At 46.3% G+C, this 18,663-nt stretch overlaps 1 protein-coding gene across 1 annotated transcript in view; it reads right to left on the bottom strand.

Moving 5' to 3' along the window:
• LOC135702789 (uncharacterized) overlaps positions 1–18,663 on the bottom strand; it is a 47,866-nt gene that overhangs the window by 23,924 nt on the left and 5,279 nt on the right. The window contains exon 2 of the mRNA XM_065223834.1: positions 8,225–8,320. The gene's annotated coding sequence lies outside the window, so the exon portion shown is untranslated. The remainder of the gene's footprint in view (positions 1–8,224; positions 8,321–18,663) is intronic.

Genomic DNA, 18,663 nt, shown 5'->3' with positions numbered 1-18,663 from the left:
CGCTTTTAAACGAGTGATTAAGCAGAGCAAGTCAAACTGTTTTAAGGAGCTGTGTCGAGACGCTGATGCCAACCCCTGGGGCGACGCATACCGAGTCGTGATGGCGAAGATCAGAGGTCCAACGATGCCCGCTGAAATGTGCCCAGAGAAGCTGAAAGTCATCGTGGAAGGACTTTTCCCGAAGCACGACCCAACAACCTGGCCACCTACACCGTACGGAGAAGGAGAGGGAGATAACGTCGAAATCACCAACGAGGAGCTCGTAGTATTGGCGAAAGGATTGAAGGTGAAGAAAGCTCCCGGTCCGGATGGAATCCCCAACGTAGCGTTGAAAGCGGCGATCCAGTCATCCCCGGACATGTTCAGGATGGTGCTGCAGAAATGCCTGAACAAGGGTCACTTCCCTGACAGGTGGAAGATACAGAAGCTAGTGATGCTGCCGAAACCAGGAAAACCGCCGGGGGATCCAGCATCATACAGGCCTATATGCCTGCTGGATACACTCGGGAAACTCTTGGAGAGGATCACCCTAAGCAGGCTGACGAAATACACGGAGAGTGAGCACGGATTGTCGGAGAGGCAGTTCGGATTCCGGAAAGGGAGATCGACGGTGGATGCAATTCGGACAGTGGTCGAGAGAGCTGAAAAGGCGTCCAAACAGAAGCGGAGAGGAGATCGATATTGCGCCGTGATAACGATCGACGTCAAGAATGCGTTCAACAGCGCCAGCTGGGAGGCCATCACCGAAGCACTGCATAGAATGAGGGTCCCTGACTACCTGTGCAGGATCCTGAGGAGTTATTTCCAGAACCGGGTTCTGGTCTACGAGACAGACATGGGACAGAGATCGATTAGGATCACAGCGGGAGTTCCACAAGGCTCCATCCTTGGTCCAACGCTCTGGAACGGGATGTACAACGGCGTGCTAACGCTGAAACTGCCCAATGGAGTTGAGATCGTTGGCTTTGCGGACGACGTCGTCTTGACGGTAACAGGCGAGACGCTGGAAGAGGTGGAAGTGTTGTCAACCGAGGCAATCGACATGATTGGTAACTGGATGAAAGGAGCGAAGCTGCAAATAGCCCACCACAAAACGGAAGTGTTATTGGTCAGTAACTGTAAAGCGGTACAGCGGGCAGAAATCACCGTCGGGGAGCACACCATAGCCTCGAAGTGTGTGTTAAAATACCTGGGAGTGATGATCGATGACCGGCTAAACTTCAACAGCCACGTCGAATATGCCTGTGAGAAGGCTTCGAAGGCCATCAACGCGATAGCTAGAATCATGCCGAACAATTCTGGTCCCAGCAGTAGCAAAAGGCGTCTTCTGGCCAGCGTGTCATCATCGATACTGAGATATGGAGGTCCAGCCTGGGTTCCAGCGCTGGAAACGAAGCAGAACCAAAGAAAACTGAGCAGTACGTTCCGGCTCATGGCCATGCGAGTCGTGAGTGCGTACAGAACCATCTCGTCGGAAGCAGTATGCGTTATCGCCGGTATGATCCCTATTGTCATCACCCTGGCGGAGGACAGCGAGTGCTACAGACAGAGAGAAGCCGGAAGAGTACGGAAAGTTGTGAGAGTGGAGTCATTGGCTAAGTGGCAACAGGAGTGGAACACGACGGAGAACGGTAGATGGACACATAGACTAATACCGATTCTTTCGACCTGGGTGAACAGAAAACACGGAGAAGTCAATTTCCACCTAACGCAGTTCCTGTCTGGCCACGGCTGCTTCAGGAAATACCTGCATCGGTTCGGACACGCAGCGTCACCCCTTTGTCCGGAGTGTGGCAACGTCGATGAAACGCCGGAGCATGTGGTCTTTGACTGTCCAAGGTTCGAGGCAGTGCGAACGGAGATGCCCGTCCTTAACGTGGAGAATGTCGTTGATAAAATGTGTCGAGAGGAGGACTCTTGGAATGCCGTCAGCAGGGCAGTCACGCAGATTATGTCAGAGCTGCAGCGTAAATGGAGAGAAGAGCAGCGATCTAGCAACGCCAGCTAGCGCTGAGAGTACGACAAGTGCATGAGCACAGCCACCCCCCGAAGTAGTCGCTTCACAGTGGTCCCGGGGGATCCAGGCAGAGGAGAGAGTAAGGAATGCGTTTTAGTTGAGCTGCACTAGGCAACTAGTGGATACCACACCGTGGCACCTTCACAACAGGCCAGGCTTCTTGAAGCTTTCCTAAACCTTACTATAAAAAAAAAAAAAAAATAAGAAAAAAAAGCACAGACACACACACACACACACACACACACACACACACCCACACACACACAAACACACACACACACACACACACACACACACACACACACACACACACACACACACACACACACACACACACACACACACACACACACACACACACACACACACACACACACACACACACACACACACACACACACACACACACACACACACACACACACACACACACACACATACACACACACACACACACACACATGGGCTACAAATGGTGAATTGACAACCTGGGAAGAGCGTTTTTCCTATCTCTGGTCCTGGCTACAAATGGTGAGTTGACATTCTAGCTCTGGTTCTCACAAGTTCCTACCTCACGCCTCCCCGTGGTGTAGCCTGGGCAATGTTGTCCTTCTGACAATAGCAAAGTGAGGGGGTGCGACGCGAACACTGGCGCGGTAACCATAACACGGCGATAGAGGAAATGCTTCGTCAACCCGCAGGAGTGCCAACCGGCACATTAGGATCGACGCCAGTAAGATTCTTATTACGGCATACTGGATACGGCATGGAACTATGGACACGACACGGCACAATGGATTGGATACCACGCTACAGGGCTGACAGTCGTGCTATTCTGCTCCCTAAGTAAAGAAGGGTGACACCTTCTTGAAATGGCGAGTGGGCTAATAGTGCGGCTGCCCCCGTCCCGGTAAAACCTTGGCAGGCCTCCGGATACGTTCAAAACTCGTCACCAATTGGTGATTGGTGAGTAGTAGGCTCAGATGTAACATTCCTGACTTACGCCGATCTGGCTCTGAACACGGCCCCTATGAAGGACCGTGTCAACCCTAGCATGGCCTCCCTGCTTGCATAGATAACCATGGGATCACGATAGAAGACTACATTCAACTAGTGGAGATAGCGGCCCGAAAGGGGGACCCATCAGAATGGATAAAATTGGAGAAAAAAATAAAAATGAAGAAAAAGAAAAAACCAAAAAAAATATGAAGACGGCAATACGCCAGACAGTGAAAACGGAGGAGCGAACGTGTTCGCAAGGAGTGGGATATTGCAGAGATCACCAGTGTCGAACCTGGGGGTCACTGCGAGTTCCAGTAGCAGCAGTAAGTTTCAAGAAGAGCAGCCAGGCGTTGGGCTAAGCCAGATATTCACACCAATATCCAGTAGTAGCAAATCCCAAGAACTGCAGCTCGGGAGAACCAAAATGACGGAGGTCAGGAGGAAGATCGATGATCTCTATGTGTTCGTGAAGGATAAAAACAACGTACACAAAGAGATCAAGCAACTTGTGACCGGTATCAAATCCGGCATAACAGTGGCAGATCGGGAATGTCAAGAGTGGAGAAAAAGGTCCGAAAATGCCGAAAAGGCTCTGCTGGAGGCCAAGGAGAGCATAAGACTGGCTCAAGCACATGAGACTCCGAAGGGACCCACAAATCCACGTCCTGAAAAGAGAGATAGGGACACGCCAGGAGATGAGGAGGAGCCCAAAAAACGCAGGGACGACGAGGAAGGCATCAAGGAGATGGGAGAAAATGGTGCGTGGCGTAAAGTCGAGAACCAGAAGGAGAGGAAGAAAAAACAGAAGGAAGATGAAGTGAGGAAGAAGGAAGAGGAAGCGAGGATGAAGAAAGATGAAGCGAGGAAGAAGGAAGAGAAGAAGAAGGAAGACAGGAAGAATAAGGAGAAGCCTAGGCCTCGTAGGGAGAGAAGCAAGGGTTACGCTCTGGTTGTTGAGGCGAAGGACAAAACGTCCTACGCAGCACTCCTCCGGAAAGTGAGAGAGGATCCGGAGTTGAAACAACTAGGCGAGAATGTGGTGAAAACCAGGCGAACCCAGAAAGGCGAGATGCTATTCGAGCTGAAAAGGGACCCTACGGTTAAGAGCTCAGCTTTTAAGGAGCTCGTCGAAAAATCTCTTGGCGAGACGGCGAACGTAAGAGCCTTATCCCAGGAGTCAGTGGTCGAGTGCAGGGATCTGGACGAGATCACAACAGAAGACGAGTTGAAAAGTGCGCTGAAGGTGCAATGCAACCTGGGAGACGTACCGATGGCAATTCGGTTGAGAAAGGCGTATGGTGGCACGCAGACGGCGTCGATACGACTTTCTTCGGACGCAGCTAACGAGCTGCTGAAGACTGGCCGAATCAAGGTTGGGTGGTCAGTGTGCCCGTTGAAAGCTATTCCTCGGGTATCTAAGAAAATGGAGAGATGCTACAAATGCATGGGCTTCGGTCACCAGGCAAGAAACTGCAAAGGCCCTGACAGATCTGATCTGTGCAGGAAATGCGGAGAGAAGGGGCAAGTTGCAAAAGACTGTACAAAGCAACCAAGGTGCATGCTCTGCAAAAAGGAGGTCAACAACGGAAACAAAGTGCGACGTTGCAATCATTGCAGAGCCATATCGAGTCCCTCTCGATAATGGTAACTGGGTGGCGGATAGAGCAGGAATGGCGGCCATACAAGTCATGGGCAGGTATCCCATTCAACAAGTGGTGGCGGGCTCATACGAAGGTTTCGTGATCACCAAAATCAATGGAATCTATGTATGTAGTTGCTACGCACCACCGAGATGGACAATTGAGCAGTTCCACCAGATGCTAGATGGGCTCACCGGAGAGCTTTTTGGACGGAGACCAGTCTTCATCGCAGGAGATTTCAATGCTTGGGCAGTGGATTGGGGGAGCAGATGTACCAACGCAAGAGGGTATAGCCTGCTGGAAGCTCTGGCAAAGTTGAACGTCAGTCTGGCCAACTTAGGAACCATCAGCACCTTCCGCAAAGATGGTAGGAAATCCATTATCGACGTCACTTTCGGCAGTACGTCGCTAATGGCAAATGTGAACTGGAGAGTGTGCGAAGAGTACACCCATAGTGACCATCAGGCGATCCGGTACAGTATCGGCGAACGGACACCGGTGGAAATGCGGAGGACGAAAGTAAGCGAGCGGAAGTGGAAGACGAAGGCACTCAATAAGGATCTCTTCATCGAAGCTCTAAGGGTAGACAGCAGCGTCCCGGGCCTAAGCGCGAACGAGTTGACCGAATCATTAGCAAGGGCATGTGACACAACTATGCCGAGAAAACTGGAGCCAACGAACAGTCGGCGTCCAGCTTACTGGTGGAACGAGGAAATTAGCACCCTCCGTGCTACTTGTCTTCTAGCCAGAAGACGTGCTCATAGAGCAAGAACAGAAGCACACAGAGAGGAGTGCAGGGTGGTGTTCGGAGAGGCCAGGGCTGCACTGAAGCGAAAGATAAAGCTGAGCAAATAGTTTCAAGGAGCTGTTACCCCTGGGGTATCGCATACCGAGTCGCGATGGCGAAGATCAGAGGTCCAACGATGCCGGTTGAAATGTGTCCCAACAAGCTGAAAGTCATCGTTGAGAGACTTTTCCCACAGCATGACCCAACGAACTGGACACCTACACCATATGGCGAGGAAGATGAAGACAACGTTGAACAAGTCTCCAACGAGGAACTCATAGAAGCAGCGAAAGGGTTGAAGGCGGGTAAAGCTCCAGGTCCGCATGGAATTCCCAACGTGGCGTTGAATGCGGCGATCCAGACGTTCCCGGACATGTTCAGGATGGTGCTGCAGAAATGTCTGGACGAGGGTCAGTTCCCTGATAGGTGGAAGGTACAAAAGCTTGTTGCTTTTGGCGAAGCCCAGAAAACCGCCGGGGGATCCTGCATCGTATAGGCCAATATGCTTGCTGGATACTGTCGGAAAGCTTTTGGAGAGGATCATCCTGAACAGGCTGACGAAATGCACGGAGAGTGAACATGGATTGTCGGAGAGGCAGTTTGGATTCCGGAAAGGAAGATTGACGGTGGATGCAATTCGGACAGTGATTGACAGAGCCGAGAAAGCTTCCAAACAGAAGCGGATAGGAAAACGAAACTGCGCCGTGATTACGATTGATGTGAAGAATGCATTCAATAGCGCCAGCTGGGAGGCCATCGCCAAGGCGCTCCATAGAATGAGGGTTCCAGACTACCTTTGCAGGATTCTAAGTAGTTACTTCCAGAACCGGGTCCTGGTCTACGTGACAGACACGGGGCAGAAATCGCTTAGAATCACGGCGGGAGTTCCCCAAGGCCCCATTCTAGGTCCCACGCTGTGGAACGGAATGTACAATGGCGTGCTGACGCTCAAGCTGCCCAAAGGAGTTGAGATCGTTGGCTTTGCGGACGATGTCGTCTTGACGGTAACCGGTGAGACGCTGGAAGAAGTGGAAATGCTGGTGGCCGAGGCGATAGATACGATTGGTAACTGGATGCAAGGAGCGAAGCTGCAGATAGCCCACCACAAAACAGAAGTGATGTTGATCAGTAACTGCAAAGCAGTGCAGCGGGCAGAAATCACCGTTGGAGAGCACACCATTGTTTCGAAGCGCATGCTAAAGCGCATGCCACGTCGAATATGCTTGCGAGAAGGCGGCGAAGCTCATCAACGCAATAGCCAGAATCATGCCGAACAATTCTGGTCCAAGCAGCAGCAAGAGGCATCTTCTGGCTAGTGTGTCCCCATCGATACTAAGGTACGGAGGTCCAGCCTGGATTGAAGCGCTGAAAACGAAGCAGAACCAAAGGAAATTGAGCAGTACGGTCCGGCGCAGGCAGTATGCGTTATCGCCGGTATGATCCCAATTGGCATCACCTTGACGGAGGACTACGAGTGCTATATGACGAGAGAAACCAGAGGAGTACGAAAAATGGTGAGAACGGAGTCGATGGCTAAGTGGCAGCAGGAGTGGGATGCAGCAGAGAACGGTAGGCTAATACCGACTCTTTCGACCTGGGTGAACAGGAAGCATGGAGAAGTCAAGTTCCACTTGACGCAGTTCCTGTTTGGTCATGGATGCTTCAGGAAGTACCTACATCGGTTCGGACACACAACGTCACCCTTCTGTCTGGAGTGTGGGAATGTGGAAGAATCACCAGAGCACGTGGTCTTCGAATGTCATGGATTTCCCTTAGCACGGAGAATGTCGTCGACGAAATGTGTCGAGAGGAAGGCACCTTTAACGCCGTCAGCAGAGCAGTAACGTAGATCATGCAGCGAAAATGGCGAGAAGACCAACTAGAAAGTAGTAATGTGCTCACACAAGTGCGAAGTGTTAAGCCGAAGCCGGGAGAACTCTCCGTAAGATTAGGCTGTATCCACCACCGGGGATAACCGAGTAGAACGTGACGCTGGGAGCTAAATGGCTCACAAATTGGAGAGACGATCAGCACACTGGAAGCGCCAATTAGCTGAGGTAAAGTGAGGTGCGTAATGCACGGCCCCCTCGGAAGTAACCCAGACAACCAGAAGTCGTATAGCAATGTACAGACGGTATCGTAAATAACTACAGTTTTTGTCACCATCGCATACAAGTATGGCATACATCGCATTATGTTTAAGTTAAATCGTATAGAATGCAAATTTCCGAGTTTTATGCGATGAATCATTTTTCCATCGTACTGTACCACAAATTAAATCGGATTACATCGTAAGACTTTTCAAATTGAATTTTTTATGACAGACTGAATCGTATATGATGCCAAATCAACTCGTTTAATTATAAATTAAGATTTGCACGTATGTGGCCTCCACTTTTGTAGGTATAAGCCCTTTTTTTGCATTCTATACGATTTGATTGTTTGTATATATGTTTGTATATCACAGAAACAACTTTGAATATACGTGCATTCTGGTTGTCTGGGAATACGACAAGTGGTTCCGGGGTAAAAGGGCAAGGCGTCCAAGGAGGTTTTAGTGCGGTAAGAATCCCACATACCGTGTCACCGCGACTGTACGCCCAGTCGTCAAGCGGTGGTACGATGGCCTTTTTGAAAGTTTCCTCCTTGCAAAAAAAAAAACACACACACACACCTATTCATGGCACTCCAAGTAGGTTAAATGGTCATCAATCAACTGCGTCGTCCAAAAATGGGTAGAAAATGTATCGAACTAAGTCGTCGCACCCACGCACTCACCTCAAGGTACTTTCCGCCAAGTCACGAAGGTAAACCGTAAGCAAACGTCTGAACGATCACTTCCTTTTGCAGTGGTTTATGGAGCACTGTGGTACCCTGAAATAAAAAAGGAAACTTATCGTTAGTATACATCCTGTATTCACCTTCATTTCTTTCCCTAAGCAGTCAATCAAATTGGAGAATTATTAGTAAACGCACAACGCACCGGTCGTCCGGAGAAGGAAGAAAATCCTATTGCAGTTAAAGACACACTCACGTTTTACTTTTTTTTCTGAATGGTTAGAATCAAGCCACGACCGTACCCAAGTGGCTACCGTCAAGCTCCCGGCAGTTGATGCCAGGAAGGCGGCAGCCACAGGGAGGGTACGAGTGGGCTGGTCGGTTTGCCCGGTGAGCATCCCCCGACCGGTTATGGCTTGCTTTAGGTGCTTCGGTCAGGGTCATGTGGCCCGTGACTGTAAGAACACCGACAGGAGCAAACTATGCAGATGGTGCGGCTCGGAGGGCCATAAGGCGCGAGGTTGCCAAAATCCGCCGAGGTGCACTATATGCGCGGAGAAGGGGAAATCCCCTACCAACCACATGCCTGCGGTACTTGTCGGCCTAAGACCGGTGGTCATTGCGGGCGACTTTAACGCATGGGCGGTGGAGTTGGGGAAGCCACCACACCAACAAGAGAGGATGCATCCTACTGGAGGCAATGGCCAAACTGGACGTTGTACTTGCCAACACCGGTTCGGTGAGTACCTACAGAAGGAATGGTGCAGAATCCGTACAATATGGGTATTTTCGGAAAGGGGATGACGTGTAGAGGTCGGAAATCGATGCCAGACGCAATTTTGAAATCCAAGATGGCGGTCATCGGTTCAAATACCCTACTATATGAGTATTTTCGGAAAGGGAACGAACGTGTAGAGGCTGGAAATCGATGTCATTTGTTCGTTGGTAAAAAAAAAAATTGAAAGAGTTCAGTATTGCCTTAACCAAGTGTTTAACTGCGATGAAACAAAACTGTTTTACAAAAAAAGACCTTATATCTCAGAGCATCTGAAAACAATGCCGGTACCGAAAGGGGACAAACAAGCGTTCTCAATCATGTTTTTCTCTAAAACGAAATTTACAGGAAGTAAATCTCCTTGGGCTACAAAATGGTGAGTTGACAACCTGGAAGGAGCGGAATACCTAGGCTGGTCCTCACTTCACGCCTCCTCGAGTCATATGATAACAAAAGACTACCAGCTGAAACATGGACACAGCTGGCTGGCGTAGCCTGGGCAATGTTGCCTGTCCGGCAATAGCAAAGTGAAGAGGTGCGACGCGAACACTGGCGTGGTAACCATAGTACGGTGATAGAGGAAATGCTTCACCAAACCCGAGCGTCTGTTCACCATGGAGGTGCGGCTCAAAACGGCGTCTGTTCTCCATGTTAGGAGCGGCTGATCACCGTCCTAGTGCCAGCGTGGGACTCTAAACAGAGCTGTGCACGATGGTCCCCCGGCGAGACAGGGGGTTGGGGCAGGCCCAACAAGCCACCTTGAAAAAAAAAAACAAAGTTGCAAATACCGAAGAAAGAAATACGGATTGGAACAATCAGCACAGACCTACGCGACGAAATAAGGACTACGATTGGAAACTCGGAACATGGAACTGCAAATCGCTCGGCTTCCCGGGTTGCGATAGATTAATCTATGACGAACTTCAACCACGCAACTTCGAAGTCGTAGCACTGAAGGAACTTTGCTGGACGGGACAAAAGGTATGGAAAAGCGGGCATCGAGCGGCTACTTTCTATCAGAGCTGTGGCACTACCAATGAGCTGGGAACCGGCTTTGTAGTGCTGGGTAAGATGCCCCAACGCGTGATTGGTTGGCAGCCGATCAACGCGAGGATGTGCAAGTTGAGGATTAAGGGCCGTTTCTTCAACTACAGCATCATCAACGTGCACTGCCCACACGAAGGGAGACCCGACGACGAGAAAGAAGCGTTCTATGCACAGCTGGAGCAGGTGTACGACGGCTGTTCGTAACTGGACGTCAAAATCGTCATCGGCGACATGAACGCTCAGGTAGGACGGGAGGCAATGTATAGACCGGCAATCGGGCCAAACAGCTTGCATGCCGTATCGAACGACAATGGCCAACGATGCGTGAACTTTGCAGCCTCCCGGGGTATGGTAGTTCGAAGTACCTTTTTCCCCCGCAAGGATATCCAAAAGCCACCTTGAGATCACCTGACCAACACAAAGAAAACCAAATCGATCACGTTCTAATCGACGGGATATCTTCTCCGACATTATCAACGTGTCCACACGTACCACAGTGCGAATATAGATTCGGACCACTACCTAGTTGCAGTATGCATGCGCTCAAAACTCTCGACGGTGCATAACACACGTCGAAGTCGAACGCCGCGACCCAACATTGAGCAACTACGGGACGCCGGAGTTGCCCTGGACTACGCGCAGCAGCTGGAAGTTGCACTACCCACGGAAGAGCAGCTTGGCGCAGCTTCTCTTGAAGATGGCTGGAGGGACATCCGTTCAGCCATAGGTAGTACTGCTGCAGCGGCACTAGGTACTGCAATCCCGGATCGAAGAAATGACTAGTTTGACGGCGAATGCAAACTGTTAGTAGAGGAGAAGAATGCAGCACGGGCGAGAATGCTGCAACACCGCACGAGATTGAATGTGGAGCGATACAGACAAGGGCGGAACAGACAAAACTCGGTTTTCCGAAGGAAGAAGCGTCAGCAGGAAGACCGAGATCGCGTGGCAATGGAAAATCTGTACCGCGTAAACGACACACGGAAGTTCTACGAGAAGCTTAATAGTTCGCGCAAAGACTACGTGCCGCAAGCCGATATGTGCAAGGACTTGGACGGTAACCTTCTCACGAACGAGTGTGAGGTGATTGAGAAGTGGAAGCAGTACTATGACGAGCACCTCAACGGTGAAGCAGCAGAAAACGAAGGTGGCACGGCAACAGACCTTGGAGCACGCGCAGAAAACGACAGGCTACCGGCCCCTGATCTTCAAGAAGTTGAGGAGGAGATCGGTCAGCTGAAGAACAACAAAGCAACTGGTGTAGATCAACTACCAAGTAAGCTATTAAAATACGGTGTTGAAGCACTGGCTAGAGCGCTGCACTGGGTAATTGCCAAGATTTGGGAGGAGGAGAAATTACCGGAGGAGTGGATGGAAGGTGTCGTATGCCCAATCTACAAAAAGGGCGACAAGTTGGATTGCTGCAACTACCGCGCGATCACACTGCTGAGCGCCGCCTACAAGGTACTCTCCCGAATTCTATGCCGCCGCCTGTCACCATATGCAAGAGAGTTCGTGGGGCAATACCAGGCGGGATTCATGGGTGCCCGCGCTACCACGGACCAAATATTCGCGATTTGGCAGATTCTGCAGAAATGCCGCGAATACAACGTGCTCACACATCATTTGTTCATCGATTTCAAATCCGCATACGACACAATCGATCGAGATCAGCTATGGCAGATTATGAACGAGTACGGACTTCCGGATAAACTGACGCGATTGGTCAAGGCGACGATGGATCGAGTGATGTGCGTTGTTCGAGTATCGGGGACACTCTCGAGTCCCTTTGCATCTTGAAGGGGGTTACGGCAGGGTGATGGACTTTCGTGTCTGCTGTTCAACATCGCGTTAGAAGGTGTGATCAGAAGAGCTGGGATAGACACGAGTGGTACGATATTCAGAAAGTCCATCCAGCTGCTTGGCTTCGCCGATGACATTGACATTATGGCACGGAACTTTGAGATGATGACGGAAACGTACATCAGACTGAAGGCTGAAGCTAGACGGATTGGACTTGCCATCAACGCATCGAAGACAAAATACATGAAAGGAAGAGGTTCTAGGGAAGGCAATGTTAGCCTCCCACCCCGAGTTCAGATTGACGGTGACGAAATCGAGGTGGTCGATGAGTTCATGTTTTTGGGCTCACTGGTGACCGCCGAAAATGATACCAGCAGAGAAATTCAAAGACGCATTATGGCAGGGAATCGTGCCTACTTTGGACTCCGGAGGACGCTCCGGTCGAATAAAATTCGCCGCCGCACGAAGTTGACTGTCTACAAGACGCTGATTAGACCGGTGGTCCTTTACGGCCACGAGACCTGGACTATGCTCGTGGAGGACCAATGCGCCCTTGGTGTTTTCGAACGGAAGGTGTTGCTTACCATCTACGGTGGATTGCAGATGGATGACGGAACGTGGAGGAGGCAAATGAACCACGAATTGCACAAGCTGTGGGAGAACCATCCATCGTCCACATTGCAAAAATTGGGCGACTACGATGGGATGGGCACGTCGTAAGAATGCCGCACGACGACCCAGTGAAAATGGTTCTAGAAAGTGACCCAACAGGAACAAGAAGAAGAGGCGCGCAGCGGGCAAGGTGCATCGACCAAGTAGAAGGTAACCTGCGGACCCTTCGCAGACTACGAGGCTGGCGAACTGTGGTCATGGATCGAGTAGAGTGGAGACGACTTTTTCGGACAGCAGGGGACAACAAGGCCTTAGCCTGATTGGTAAGGTAAGGTAAGTAAATCTTCTTGGCCATTATCTTGACAACATAAAAGGTTGGATGACCCGAGACTTATTTGAGGACTGGATAAACGATTGCTTCTCATCACAGTTGGAGGAGTTTTGCGCAGCCAAGAACATAAGCTTCAAGGCTTTGTTGCTCCTTGGTAACGCTCCGTTGCATCCGCCCACCATAAGCAATCGCAACATAATGCTTCTATACATGCCACCAAAGATCACGTCTCAAGGGGTTGAGATCAAGGCATCATCACAAATTTCAAGCTGAAGTATGTCAAGGGAAGCTACAGTTTTATCCTGGAAACAGCCGAGAATGAAGGCCTTTCATTAGCGGATAAACGAAAGTAATTCAGCATCAAGAATTGTTTCGATGTGGTTCTAAAGGACATAAAACAAAGCACGTAATTCAACAAATTCAAGGAAAGTTTGGTGCGCCGGGGATAAGAAACACGGTGAAATCAACGAAATCATAAGAGATGAACCGGCTACAGCAGATGAAATTGTTAGCGAACTAGACCCATCTACAATGAATTGGATTATATTTTCATCTCACCACGGCAGAAATCGAGTTAAAAATAAATCAACTCTCCGAGTTCGAAAGCTTCTGCACATTGAACAGTAATGTCGAACAGAGTGCAAAAATTCAAGATTTGCTAAGGTAAGTCGAAACGTTGCCATATAGCTCAATGATACGTTATACACATTATACAAATTGTACGCAATATATTTGGTAAGCATTATACAGGAAAATTAATACGAGGCAAGATTTTGAGCTTCAAAATACCCTAAAACATTAATTAAACAAAATTCATCTTCCTAGTGGATTATCGGGGTGTACACTGTCCACGGGCCTCCCTTAGCTCAGTCGGTAAAGGCGCAGCTACAAAGCAAGACCATGCTGGAGGTGGCTGGGTTCAATTCCCGGTTCGGTCTAGGAATTTTTCGGGTTGGAAAATGTCTCGACTTCCCTGGGCATAGAAGTAAGATTGGACTTGCCCCACAATTATACCGATGCGAAAATGGTGCAGGCATCGAAAGCTCTCAATTAATAACTGTGGAAGTGCATCTAGAACCTTAAGTTGAGAGAACGCAATAAGCTAATATGCCATACGCAATAAGCTTGAAATGCGAAGAAGAAGAAGAAGAAGGTCCACGTTAACTGGGCTGAACTGATACGAGGCTGTCCATAGTCCCTTCGAAAGCCAATTGCCACCATTTTGGATCCCAAAATGGTGCCGGACCTCGATTTTGGGCCTATACACGTCGTCCCCATTAATAGTTTACGTTAAAGCAAAGGCCGCCATCTTCAATTTCCATATCCAAAATAAATACCCATATTTTGTAATTTGACAGTTTTTATTGAACCTATGCCCGCCAGCTTTGATTTCAAAATGGCGACTTGAATTGATATCCACGTCATCCCCTCTCCGAAATACCCATTTTGTAGGGTATTTGACAGTTTTTCTTGAACCGGTGGCCTCCATCTTAGATTTCAAAATGGCATCTGGCATCCATTCCCGGCCTCTACACGTCGTCCCCTTTCCGGAAATACCCATATTGTAGGGTATTTGACAGTTTTTCTTGAATCGATGAACGCCACCTTGGATTTAAAAATGGCGTCCGGAATCGAATAACAGCCTCTTTACAAGTCTTTCCTATTCCGTTGCGTGTCCTCACATTGCACAGCAACATCTTACATGGACAAGCTTTCCAGACATAACATTTTAAGGAACTGCATGTGCACACTAGCGCTGCGTAGTGAGAGAGTTCTTAAATAATATGACCACCATCCGAAAGGACTTGGTCACCTGAACAACTTTGCTGAAGACAGCAACGTTCTATATGGCCAGGATCACCTATGTGTTGGACCTAAGATCCATATATTATTGCGCCTGTCATAAGTAACATAAAAGTGAAGCGCCTCTAGCGGCGTAGTTCCTAATTAAACCTGAATCCAATGACACAGGCTTGTTAGTCTATCTCAGTAAAACAACTTTGTCCAAGACTGTATAGCTCTATATATTGTAACAAATGACAAAATCCACCACAGCCCCTATTAGTGAAAATCCCATAAGCTGTGGGTATCCTTATTCGCGGATAGCCCGGCAATAAGGATTCCTGATTGTATTTCTACCATTGTTTGCGATAGTAGGTTAGAGAACTACTTCGGCCCAATCGCCCATTTTGGGCCTATCGAGCAGAAAACTTCAAATAAATCCATGATTTCAGAGTTAACAAGTCAATTATGCGTTTGTCGAAGTCAATGAGAACGCGTGATATGAACGTTTGCACCCATTATTCCCAAAAAACAAAAGAAGCGCTCCGACCGATTCCATTTTTATCTTCATCCGATAGACCGAAGTGAATTCATTGGCGTTGCAATGCGTTAGGCCGAGTTTGGCGTCAAGAAGCAGTGTTAGACTTTTGGCAATATCTCAACGATTGGTTTCGCTTTATCAAATCTTTTGGTACGTACGGTAAATAAATTTGGAAGACGGATTTCACGCCAACTCATCCAGTGGTTGGCAGCACCCTCTCAGAACCTTATGGAACTTTGTGGGTGTGGAGACTTAGCAATTTTAAGCAACTTTGCGTACTTATTTTTTTCAAAATTTATCTCGCCTAACATTTGATAAGGGTCAAAGTTTTTTGTCGATTTTTTTTTCAAATCGATATAGCTTAAAAATGACAAGCCCTACAAAATAGTGATGTATGGCGAACTTTTAGCAAATAATCTGAAATTTTATAAAAAAATTTAAATAAAATAAAAAATCGGTTTCTACACTCTAAAAAAATATATTTAAAAATTAAAAGTCATTTTCCCAAAAATGGTACCCCTCAGATTTGCTTAATATTTTTTCTCATGAAAGGCAATATAATTACCTAACTTTTCTTCATACATCGCAAAGTGGGCGCTTTTAAGGAAAAAAAGTTGTTCGAACAACAACTTTTTCATGTTAATTTGTTTTTAGCGTGTTTCACTCAAAGTCGAATAGTAATACGCGCACAACCTTATTAAAATTCGATTAAACTTTATGAGTATACTTTTCAATAATCTGGGCGAAATCTAGCCTAACATTTGAAAAGGGTACAGAGAAGTTACCTGCAAATCGTCCAATAAGAGTTCAGAACAAAACGTTCTAATGAGGAACAGCCATCTCAGCATGGTTTGCACTTTCCTGTGATGGATTGTATTATAATATATGCATACACTCTATCCAACTTCTATAAAACCACCCTCAAATTGTTCCAAATCAACAGGTAAACTAAGTAAAAATCACTTAGTATGTTTTATTCATGAAAAGATTTCAATTCATGTATTTGTGATTAATTTAATTAGAAAAATAATCATTCATTTATTTTTATGTATTAGGTGTGTCCATTAGTAAGCAATATGCATATATGTTTATACCTCATCTCTCAAGTGAATACATATAATAGCGCAGGTAACTTAACGATTATTTAAGGCATGCCTAAAATAATCGTTAAGTTACCTGCTATATAGCAGTTATATAACAACGCAGGTAGTCACATGAGAGATATAAGGTATAAACTTAAAGCACCGCAGTCTGTTTCTACCGACATAATCCAATATTTAAGTTTGGTGATATCACAACAATGCTCATAGTTGCTGTAGTGCATAGTTGTTGAAAGTGTAGTGCTGCATAGTTGTTGAAACGAAAAAGTGTTTATATATACAACAATGGAAAAATCTGCTGAATTGATTATTAAAAGGGTGCAATGTAGTGCCAACATAAACAATCCCAATTGCAGCCGCAATAATTTACGTAATTTATCATCAAGTCTCATAGAGAAAATACATTAATGGGGCTTTGATCATCAATTGGATGTAACAATGCGTATTTGTGAATCGTGTCGTGGAATTTTAGTGCACAATAGGACACCTCTCCCGAAAAAGAGGCGATCGGATGGAAAAGAATCAAGCCATGCTCGGAAGTTTGAAGAGCCGCAACCATCAACAAGTCATCAGCAATCAGAACATCAGGAATTTGATGATACACTAGGTAAATAATAATAACTTTAACTGTTTCAACTGTGTGGTTTAAGTATTGTACATCGAAGATACAACTTCATTTTCAACATTTTTTTAGAGCACGAGCTGGATGAACCGCTTATCGTACAAATTTGATCGATTGGTAGGCCAACCTCGGTGAACAATCTATCAAATTTTCACGACTGTACGATATGCGGTTTATGCAGCTCGTGCTCCACAAACATGGGGAAAATTCAGATGCGGCTTCGATGTACCGTAAACGGGGATGTCTTTGATAATGGAGGTAACTTTGATAATGCAGCTAATCCAAAAAGTTATGACTTAATGCTCTTCGTATTCATTATTTTGGAAGGGAACATCGGTTTCCTATCCAAAATATTGCGTACGATGTGCCTTAAGTCATAAATTTTTGGCTTAGCTGCATTACCAAAGTTACCCCTATTATCAAAACCACCCCCGTTCATGGTACTATCACCTTAACAGCGTTATATATTAATGTGTGGTAATATTTTTTTTCTTTTCTTTAATTTTACAGATACAGATCCATCGCTAGAATCAATCCCATCAGCGGATCAGATCCAAGGTCCATATAATGTGGAACAATTCAATTGTATAGCTTCAACCTTACAGTTATCACCAATTTCATCGAGAAGTATGAGAAGTATGAATTATCGTGTTCAAAAATCTGCAGAGATCACAAAGGCAGTGCGTAAAAATATATTTGGGATGGATTCAGACGATGTCAACAAATCAAATGATTTTGACGAAATGATCATGCAGTTAAAGGAGAAATTTAATTTGCCTTCTACGAGTACAAATGACAAATTAAAAGTGTTATCAGTGCTCCCTAAATCATGGTCAGTGAATCAAATAGTTAATGAGTTTAATGCACCCCATCATACAGTGAAATAGATGAAAAGGCTAGTCAGAGAACAAGGTATTCTTTGTAGTAAGAAAGCAAGAAGTGGTCATGGATTTAATGATACTGAAAAACAAATTGTTTTAAATTTCTTTGACAGTGATGATATTAGTAGGCCTATGCCAGGAAGTAATGATTATGTTTCTGAATATCGAAATGGATATAAAGAGCATGTTCAGAAACGTTTATTGATGATGTCTCTTAAAGAGGCTTTTATGATTTTTGAAGAGAAATACAAAAGTGTCGTTCACTCAGCTCCGACCAAAGCATTGCATACTGTTGGATAGTACAGGTACACATAATGTATGTGTCTGTACTATACATGAAAATGTTAAATTGATTATTAATAGTGTAAAATTTGATTCATATAAAGAAATTGCAGACAAAATACTTTGCAGTAGTCCTATTAGAACCATAGATTGTTTTTATCGTACATGTGAAGAATGCATTTCCACAGATAGTATCGTGAGGGAACTTACATCAGTATTAGAAGCAGATGATATGGAAGAAGTTTTATTTCAACAGTGGTTGACTACCGACCGTTGTAATTTGGAAACTATTATTAAACCTGCAGATGAGTTTGTTCAATATTTGACGGAAAAAGTTGAAAAGCTCATAACCCATGATTTTATTCATAATGAGCAATCATCTTACCTAAGTAATAAAAAAAATTCTCTTCAAAACGGTGAAATTTTAGTGATTTGCGACTTTTCTGAAAATTATTCATTTATTATTCAAAACTCAGCACAGGGGTATCATTGGAACAATAATCAAGCTACGATACATCCTTTCGAAATTTACTACATAAAAGAAAACAAGTTGGAAAATTTAAGCTTTATTATTATTTCAGAAGTATTGTCCCATGATACAATAGCAGTTCAATTATTTATATCAAAATTGTTAGATTTCATTAAACAATCTATTAGTTTCAC

The sequence above is a fragment of the Ochlerotatus camptorhynchus genome, unplaced genomic scaffold (genome assembly GCF_037179485.1).
Source record: "Ochlerotatus camptorhynchus isolate MF236.1 unplaced genomic scaffold, CSIRO-AGI_Acam_v1.1 ptg000197l, whole genome shotgun sequence".
Lineage (NCBI taxonomy): Eukaryota > Metazoa > Arthropoda > Insecta > Diptera > Culicidae > Ochlerotatus > Ochlerotatus camptorhynchus.
This window is presented reverse-complemented; position numbering and strand designations above follow the sequence as displayed.